The sequence below is a fragment of the Lithobates pipiens genome, unplaced genomic scaffold, assembly GCF_037356315.1.
Source record: "Lithobates pipiens isolate NorthernLeopardFrog02 unplaced genomic scaffold, aLitPip1_a1.2 Scaffold_28, whole genome shotgun sequence".
Lineage (NCBI taxonomy): Eukaryota > Metazoa > Chordata > Amphibia > Anura > Ranidae > Lithobates > Lithobates pipiens.
This window is the reverse complement of record NW_027507789.1, coordinates 136,031,217-136,040,277: the sequence shown is the minus strand read 5'-3', so window position 1 is coordinate 136,040,277 and position 9,061 is coordinate 136,031,217.

Below are 9,061 nucleotides of genomic sequence, written 5' to 3'. Positions count from 1 at the left end.
TGTTCCATGTGGCCTGCAATTGGAGAGGAGAGCATTGATTAAGAGTGTGTTCTCCTGAAGAAATTCATGGTTAAACGGATTTGAATTTGTTTTTTTCTTTTGTGTTTTTGGGTTTGTTGTGGGACTACAGGTGAAAGCTAGCTTCTAAACAGCTTTATCTGTGTCTTTGTGTGTGCTTTGTATTTGTTTGTCCAGTGTATGGCTAATGCAATGTATTGGTTACAGATTGACAGGAATTACTATACATCTTTGAGGAAGAAAAAAAAAAAAAGTGGGGGAAATATAGGTTTTTATTTCTACCCACATGAGAGAGAAATAGCTTTCTGTTCCAATAAAAGATCAATGTGGCCTGCAACCTAAGGCATTGATTGAGAGTGTGCCTTGTGTCTTAGAATGTGCATTGTATCTTGTATGCTGTAGAACCACAAATCACTGTAGGTTTAAACGGTGCGTATTTTTTTTTTTTTAAGTTTTGGTGCTTGGTGGTGGAACTACAGGTGAAAGCTAGCTTTTAAAATGGTTGTAAACCCTTACAACACACTTTGACCTACAGGTAAGCCTAGATTAAGGCTTACCTGTAGGTCCTAGAAATATCTCCTAAACCGTGTAGGTATATTTGCCGAAAGACATGCACCGCTGTCTACGGCACATGCGTTGTAGACAGCGGCGCGCAGGTGCACTAGTCGTGCCGGCGTCAACGGCCATATGCCGCGTGCGTCGGCTCCCATGCGCATGCACGGGAGTGACGTCATTGCGGCTTCGCCGAATGACAGCGGTGGAGCAGGGAGACCCACCGAGAAGATGGATGCGCTGGACTACAGGGGACAGCGTGACATTGCTGGCTCCTGTGTCAGATAAGTGACACATAATGGACTACTATGTGATTCATATACATTATGCTTTACCTTTGCAGGGAATGAAAGAGGAAGTAAACTCATTAGGGTTTACTTCCTCTTTAAACAGCTTTATCTGTGTCTTTGTGGGTGTTATCTATCTAATCGTCTGTGTCTATTGTCTAAGCAACTGTTCAGGGTAGCTAGTTGTAGATTAGCATGTCAATGGATATCCTTGAAGAGTTTCTTGGGAAAAATGCTTGTATTCAATTCAATAGTATAGAAAAGGATGCGTTAACACACCAATTCAATGATCTATTGAAACAATGCAATACTCATAATGATGTCATAAAGTATAAAAAATCTTCAAAAAAGGGCAAGAAAAAGAGAATGGCCAATTCTGTATGCATGTTTCTGAGAATGAAAGAAATTGTGGAACAGAAAGAGTTGGAGTGGTATAAAGATAGAACGGAATTAATAGGAAAGATAGAAAATGTGAGTAAAGATATTGCAGCTATAGCGGCAAATGCGTACGCAGATGTTTGTGAATGTGAGGACATGAGGAATGAGATTGAACAATTGGTGACTGAGAATAGTTTGTTGGAACAGGGGTTGGATGAATGGAAGGAAACATGTATGTTGAGAGAACAGTGTATTGGATCTTTAGAAAAGAAAGAGGCTGGGAATGTAAATGCAATAGAAATGCTTAGTTCAGAGCTACAGGAATGTAAAATTCAGCTAGCCCAAAAAGATCATACCATTGTGTCTTTGAGAGCACGGGCAATGGAGAACGTGCACAGCCATTGCTGTGCTAACAAAGATGCACATTCCATGACACAGGAGCAAAGAGAAGGGATACACATCAAACTGCAACCAGTATGTTCGGCTGACAATACTGAAGAGTCCCCGAATCAAAGTTCTTCTCTCTTCACTCCTGTGCCAGAAAGGACTGGGCAAGGATTATGTATCATAAAAAGGGAGGGTGGCACCCAATCCACAACACTTTCCATACAAGATTGCACAAATTTGTGCCAGATTTTGTGAAAGTTTGACACTAGCGCTTCACCCATTAGTCTCTCGAACGGGCTGGAAGCTGTAGTGGCACAGTACATTTTGAACAATAGGGATGCATGCGCACTCCTCCGTGCATGGCTTCCATTGCAACTATGTGAAAAACTGCAAACACCAGTCGGGAGTCATAGAGGTCTATCTCCGAAGTTAAACTCGAATTGGGGGAACTCAGCAGATAGAATGAGGGAAATGCAGCGCATAATGGGAGGAAGAGATACTAGGGGTTCAGACGCCCTGGAAAATACAAAGTTTAGGAGGGGAATTGATCCAATACTCTTTTTTGCAGTGAATACTTCTCCATTTATAAAGCCACATACAATTGTCATGATATGTAGCTTTCTGTGTTCTATGGCTAATAAATGCACATGTATTGATTACCATACCAGAATTGCACTGAGAAACGCCACCTCGTACCAGACCTTTATAAACATATTAAGGGACTGGGTTCGGGAGACAGATCAAGACAATAGGCCCCATAAAAGAGTTGCGGAGATAGTTAAAAGCAAAGCTAGAGTGAGATTTGCAGGCAGGTGTTAAAAATGTGGCAATACAGGCCATGTGATAAAGGACTGTAAACTGCCTAGGAGGAGCATGGGTGAGAAGAAGCCTTGGCATAAGAAGGAACAGCAAAAACCTGCACCAGATAAGGTGGCGAAGGAGCCGAGCGAGGTCCCTGATGCTACAATATATGGTCCTCTTTGGAGGGAAGTACAGAGGATAGAAAAAAGGCTTAAGGAAAACCACAAAGAATATAAAATCCCTCCCCCAACCAATCCTTATTTTAAACCATAGGGATGTCAGGCCCCCGGAGTTGTCCCTAGTATGTCAGCTGGACAGGGACAAAAGTGGCAGACCACGTATCCGAGCGGCGATAGGGGGCCATCTCACAAAGGTACTTTTGGATACAGGAGCAGCTGTCAGCATAACGAATATTGAACTTCAAATTTTCCTTAGAGGATTCAGGGGACAACTAGTACCTTCTGAGCAATCAATACCCGTAAACATAGAAATAAAGAGGTTATGTGTGGAACACAGTTTGTTTCTTTCCCCAACGCATGAGGGCACTATTTTGGGCTCTGATGTCATGGGGGCACACGGACTGATTCTCGATCTATGTAATTGGGTACTGTGGAAAGGGTCTAGATACAAAGGCAAGGTGCACATGGTCATGGACAGCGGTGAGGTTGCATTAGTTAAAACAAATTAAATTCTTGACCCGCAGGCAATACTTAAAACAGAGGACCAAATATTGGCTAAAATCTTATGGCAACATAACAAAGTGTGGGCAACGTCTAAAGCGCAATGTGGTAGAGTTTCAAGCATGATTGTTTAAATTGAGGGCCCTGATCCGCCACCTCAGCGTCAGTACAAAATTCCGCCCGAGTTTATCCCATACATAGAGAGCACAGTGAGAAATTTGTTGGCACAAAATGTAATTAAAGAATGCCAGTCTAAAACAAATGCAGCCCTCTGGCCAGTGAAGAAGGAGGGGGGTTGGAGGCCCACTGTATTTCCGTGCGCTAAACAGATGCACCCCTTCTATTACAAATGTAGTTGCTAAGATGCCAGACATGATGACAGCACTGAAACCTTCAGCAAAGGTGGGTCTCATCAATTGATATATCAAATGGCTATTTTTCAATTCCCGTTCATGAGGATAGCCAATACAAGCTAGTTTTACATTTCAGGGAAAGCAGTATGCATTCTGTCGATTGGCTCAGGGGTTCAAATCCAGCTCTACATACTTCCACATCTGTATGGTGGACATTCTGAAGACATTTTCTGCTCCAGAATGCATCATTCAATATGTGGATGACATCTTGCTTCAAACAGAGACAAAAGAGCAGCACTGAAATCTGCTGGAGGAACTCCTGACACTAATCGAGAATGCAGGTCTGAAGTTAAATCCCAAAAAGGCACAATTGATGAAGGATTCAGTATGTTTCTTGTTTGTGATAGTTTCACAGGGGGGAAGGACTCCAGACCCGAACAAATGTGAAACTATCAGGAAACTACCAAGACCAATCACTAAAACTGCTCTGAGGCATGGTCGGTTTCTGCAGGGACTTCATTGAAGGCTTTAGACTGGTTGGGAGAGCATGAACAAGCTTTCATCGAGCTAAAGGTGAGTCTGATACAGCCTCCGGCCTTGAGCAATCTGAATGGCGATTTGCCCTTTGCACTACAAGTGTACGCCTCTGCTGTAGCAATAACAGCGGTGTTGCTGCAGGAGAGGCAGGGCAAATGGGTACCTGTGGGATACTGGTCCAGGGTACTAAGCCTGGTAGAGAGGGGATTCGATGAATGTGTCAGGAACCTTTTGGCAGTGCATTGGTTGGTTCTCGCCACAGAGCATGTTGTGGGGTTTGGTAAAATCATTCTGCAGACACCTCATTCTCCAATTAACCACTTGACCACTGGGCACTTAAACACCCTTAATAACCAGACCAATTTTCAGCTTTCGGTGCTCTCACATTTTGAATGACAATTACTCAGTCATGCAACACTGGACCTATATGAAATTTTTGTCCTTTTTTTCACACAAATGGAGCTTTCTTTTGGTGGTATTTAATCACCGCTGGGTTTTTTATTTTTTGTGCTATAAAAGAAAAAAAACTGAAAATTCTGTAAAAAAATGAATTTTTCGGTGTTTCTGTTATAAAATTTAGCAGATTAGTAATTTTTTCTTCATAAATTTTGGCCAAAATTTATACTACTACATATCTTTGGTAAAAATAAGTACAAATTGGTGGATATTATTTGGTCTTTGTGAAAGTTATAGAGTCCACAAGCTATGGTGCCAATATCTGAAAATTGATCACACCTGAAGTACTGACGGCCTATTTGAATTCTTGAGACCCTAACATGCCAGAAAAGTACAAATACCCCCCAAATGACCCCTTTTTGGAAAGAAGACATTCCAAGGTATTTAGTAAGAGGCATGATGAGTTTTTTGAAGTTGTAATTTTTTCCCACAATTCTTTGCAAAATCAAGATTTTTTTTACTTTTTTTTTTTTTTTTTCACAAAATTGACATATTATCAGTTTATTTTTCACACAGCATATGCATACCACAAATTACACCCCCAAACACATTCTGCTATTACTCCCGAGTACGGCGATACCACATGTGTGAGACTTTTACACAGTGTGGCCACATACAGAGGCCCAACATGCAGGGAGCGCCATCAGGCGTTCTGGAGCACCAAGGACAATTCTGACATTTCTCTCCTACATGTAAAAATCATCATTTATTTGCTAGAAAATTACATAGAATCCCAAAACATTATATATGTTTTTTTTTAGCAAACACCCTGGAGAATACAATGGTGGTCGTTGCAACTTTTTATCTCGCACGGTATTTGCGCAGCAATTTTTCGAATGCTTTTTTTTGGAAGAAAAACAGTTTTTTGTGCTTAAAAAAAAAAACACAGTAAAGTTAGCCCAATTTTTGCATAATGTGAAAGATGAAGTTACACTGAGTAAATCGATACCTAACATGTCACTCTTCAAAATTGCACAGGCTCGTGGAATGGCGCCAAACGTCGCTATTTAAAAATCCCCATAGGTGACGATTTTTTTTTTGGTTTACTGGTTATATGTTTTGAGTTACAGAGGAGGTCTAGGGCTAGAATTATTGCTCTCGCTCTAACGTTCCCAGCGATACCTCACATGTGTGGTTTGAACACCGTTTTCATATGTGGGTGTGACTTACGTATGCGTTCGCTTCTGCATGCGAGCACATGGGGACAGGGGCGCTTTATAAAAAAAAATAAAAAATTATTGTTCATTTTACTTTATTTATTTTAGTTTGACATTTTTTTCCCCCCCAAAAAAATTTTTGATCACTTTTATTCCTATTACAAGGAATGTAAACATCCCTTGTAATAGGAATATGTCATGACAGGTCCTCTTTACAGTGAGATATGGGGTCAATAAGACCCCGTATCTCACCTCTAAGCTGGGAAGCCTGAAAAAAAAAAAAAAGATTCTGGATTTGATCGTATTGGCGAGTCGGTAGAAGCACCGGAGGGCGGCGGGAGGGGGGTGTCTATGGCTGGGTATTGCAGGGTATCACCGACTATGGCTGGGTATGGCTGGGTATCTCAAAGTATGGCGTTGTAGAGTATTGCGTTGCAGAGCATTGCAGGATATTGGAGGGTGTTGCAGAGCATTGCAGTATTGCACGGTATTGGCGGGTGTTGCAGAGCATTGCAGAGTGTTGCAGGGTATTGGTGGGTGTTGCAGAGCATTGCAGAGTGTTACAGAGTGTTGCAGGGTATTGGCGGGTGTTGCAGAGCATTGCAGAGTGTTGCAGAGCATTGCAGAGTGTTGCAGGGTATTGGCGGGTGTTGCAGAGCATTGCAGAGTGTTGGCGGGTGTTGCAGAGTGTTGCAGGGTATTGCAGAGTGTTGCAGGGTATTGCAGAGTATTGCAGTGTAATGCAGAGTATTGCAGAGTATTGCAGGGTAATGCAGAGTAATGCAGGGTATTGCAGAGTATTGCAGGGTATTGCAGAGTATTGCAGAGTAATGCAGAGTAATGCAGGTTATTGCAGAGTATTGCAGAGTGTTGCAGAGCATTGCAGAGTGTTGCAGGGTATTGGTGGGTGTTGCAGAGCATTGCAGAGTGTTGCAGGGTATTGGCGGGTGTTGCAGAGCATTGCAGAGTGTTGGCGGGTGTTGCAGAGTGTTGCAGGGTATTGCAGAGTGTTGCAGGGTATTGCAGAGTATTGCAGGGTATTGCAGAGTATTGCAGGGTAGGTACATCAGACCAGGACACAGGAGATGTTCAGGTAAGCATTGGGTAATGGAGACCTTAAAGTCTGGGTGGATGGATCAAGGTACTGGGATAAAGGAAGTTTTCACACAGGGTATGCCCTTTGGTGCCCCCAGACCTATGAGAAAATCATGACCAAATGCCCTCAAAGCTTTTCTTCACAAAGAGCTGAACTGGAAGCAGTGAGAGAGGCCATCATGCATTTCAGTTCAGGTCCCATAACCATATTCTCTGACAGTGTAACAAGGTCTCTGACTGAATACATGCCTTTGTGGCAGTCAAAGGGCTTCAGTGATGCCTCTGGGACAGAATTGGTACATAGTGCGGTGCTAAGAGATATATGGGAAAGAGCGAGTGTGGAACCTCAGAGAGTGGCTATCATTAAGGTGAGAGCGCACCATAAAGGTGGAGAGGAGGTTACTGTGGGCAAAAACAAGGCAGATGAGCTGGCAAAAGAGGCAGCCCTGATAGGGGTCAAGTGGACATCCTATGATGCTGAAGGGAGGCAGGCCTGGGAGGAACATAATTTTGAGGAGCAGGAGGGGAAATCAGGTTCACATGAACTCTTGCCGGTGCTAAGGATGCCTACCCCATGTTTAGCAGTTGAACAAAATAAGGATGAGGCCTTGAGCTCAATCAAAAAGCAGCTTACAGCAAAAGCGGCAGAAGCTCCCCAATAGTGATGGACAAACTTCCGACGGGACGTTAAGCGAACGCGGACTGTGAACGTGGCCGATAGTTCGCGAACCGGAACGTTCGCGGCGGGCCCCATTGACTTCAATGGGAGGCGAACTTCGCAAACCTACAGGTCAAATTTGCAGCCACAAAATAATTACTAGCTGTGCAAACATAGTCCCACCACATGGCCAATAATATAACACATGTATGAGGTGAATCTGGGATCGACAACTACAAGTTTTTTTTTTTTTTATATGGGAAATTGTTGTGACAATTCAGGACTGTGAAGCACATGAAGGCAATGGAGGAGAGTGAAGGTCAGGGACCAGGGTAGGCAAAGAAGAGGGTGCAGGAGATGATCACCAGCAGCGTGACATACAGCAATGACACCTGCACCGTGATAGAGTCATCTGACACCAGCACTGTGATAGAGAGCACTGTCATCAGCAGCGTGACATACAGCAATGACACCTGCACCGTGATAGAGTCAAGCCTGTTGCTCCTGCCCTACCCCTACCACCCCTGCGGAAGGGCCTGCCTCTTCCTCTGCCTGTCATTTTTTAAATGACCCTGTGCCAAAACTCTCAGTCCCTATAACGATGAAGGACTGCTGCAGTATAGGGCCGAGGTCAGCAGTAGTGCACCTCAACCCTATGTATTGTGGACCTATACCAGTCCTTATAGAATGGCAGACTGTACCTCACTCAACCCTATGTACTGTAGTACCCTATACCTTACCAGTCCTTATAAGGACCTTTGTGGAACAAGTAGGTTGTGACTGATTAGCAGACTGTACGTCAGTCCCTATACCGATGAAGGACTGCTGCAGTATAAGGCAGCGGTCAGCAGTAGTGCACCTCAAACCTATGTATTGTGGACCGATACCAGTCCTTATAGAATGGCAGACTGTACCTCACTCAACCCTATGTACTATAGCACCCTACACCAGGTTATTACCAGTCCTTATAAACTGACCCTCACTGCCTCACACACTGCTTCCTGGCTGTCCCTATATAAACTGACAAAACAGAGGCTACTGGAACAATAACTGGAATAGCACTTTTGTGGACCTGATAGTAACAGCTAATGACTAAACTGACTGTCCCTACAGCAGACACACCGTCCTGTCCCTTTCTCTAAACTGACAATAGACGCTCAGGCTGCTGCAACAATCAGTAGCACAGCAAACCTATATACACCTAACACCTATACCAGTCCTGAAAATAACTTTTTTGTGCCAAATAGCTAGCGATTTGGGTCACTGCAATCTTTCCCTGCTCCACACAGCAACCTCTCCCTATAGTGACAGAAGAAAGAATGTAAAATGGCCGCCGGATCGGGTGTATTTATAAGTTTAGGGGAATGTCCAAGTGTCCATGTGCTGTAATGTCTCAATTGGCTGTCCTGTACCCCATGATGGATTGATGGATGTGTCATCATAGGTCAAAGTTCTTTTACACAGTAAACACGGAAGTCCGCCGGGCGAACGGCGGCAATAGTCTGCCGATCGGGCGAATCGCGAACAGCCGAAATTTGCCGCGAAACGACCGCAGAGCGAACCGTTCGGCCATCACTACTCCCCAAGATTATGTATTGGAATACGATCTACTGTTAAAAGAAATGTCAGAAGGACAAAGGTTTGTAGTTCCTTCCCAACATCAAAAAGACTTAGCCCTTGAAAATCACAGGTTAACAGGCCA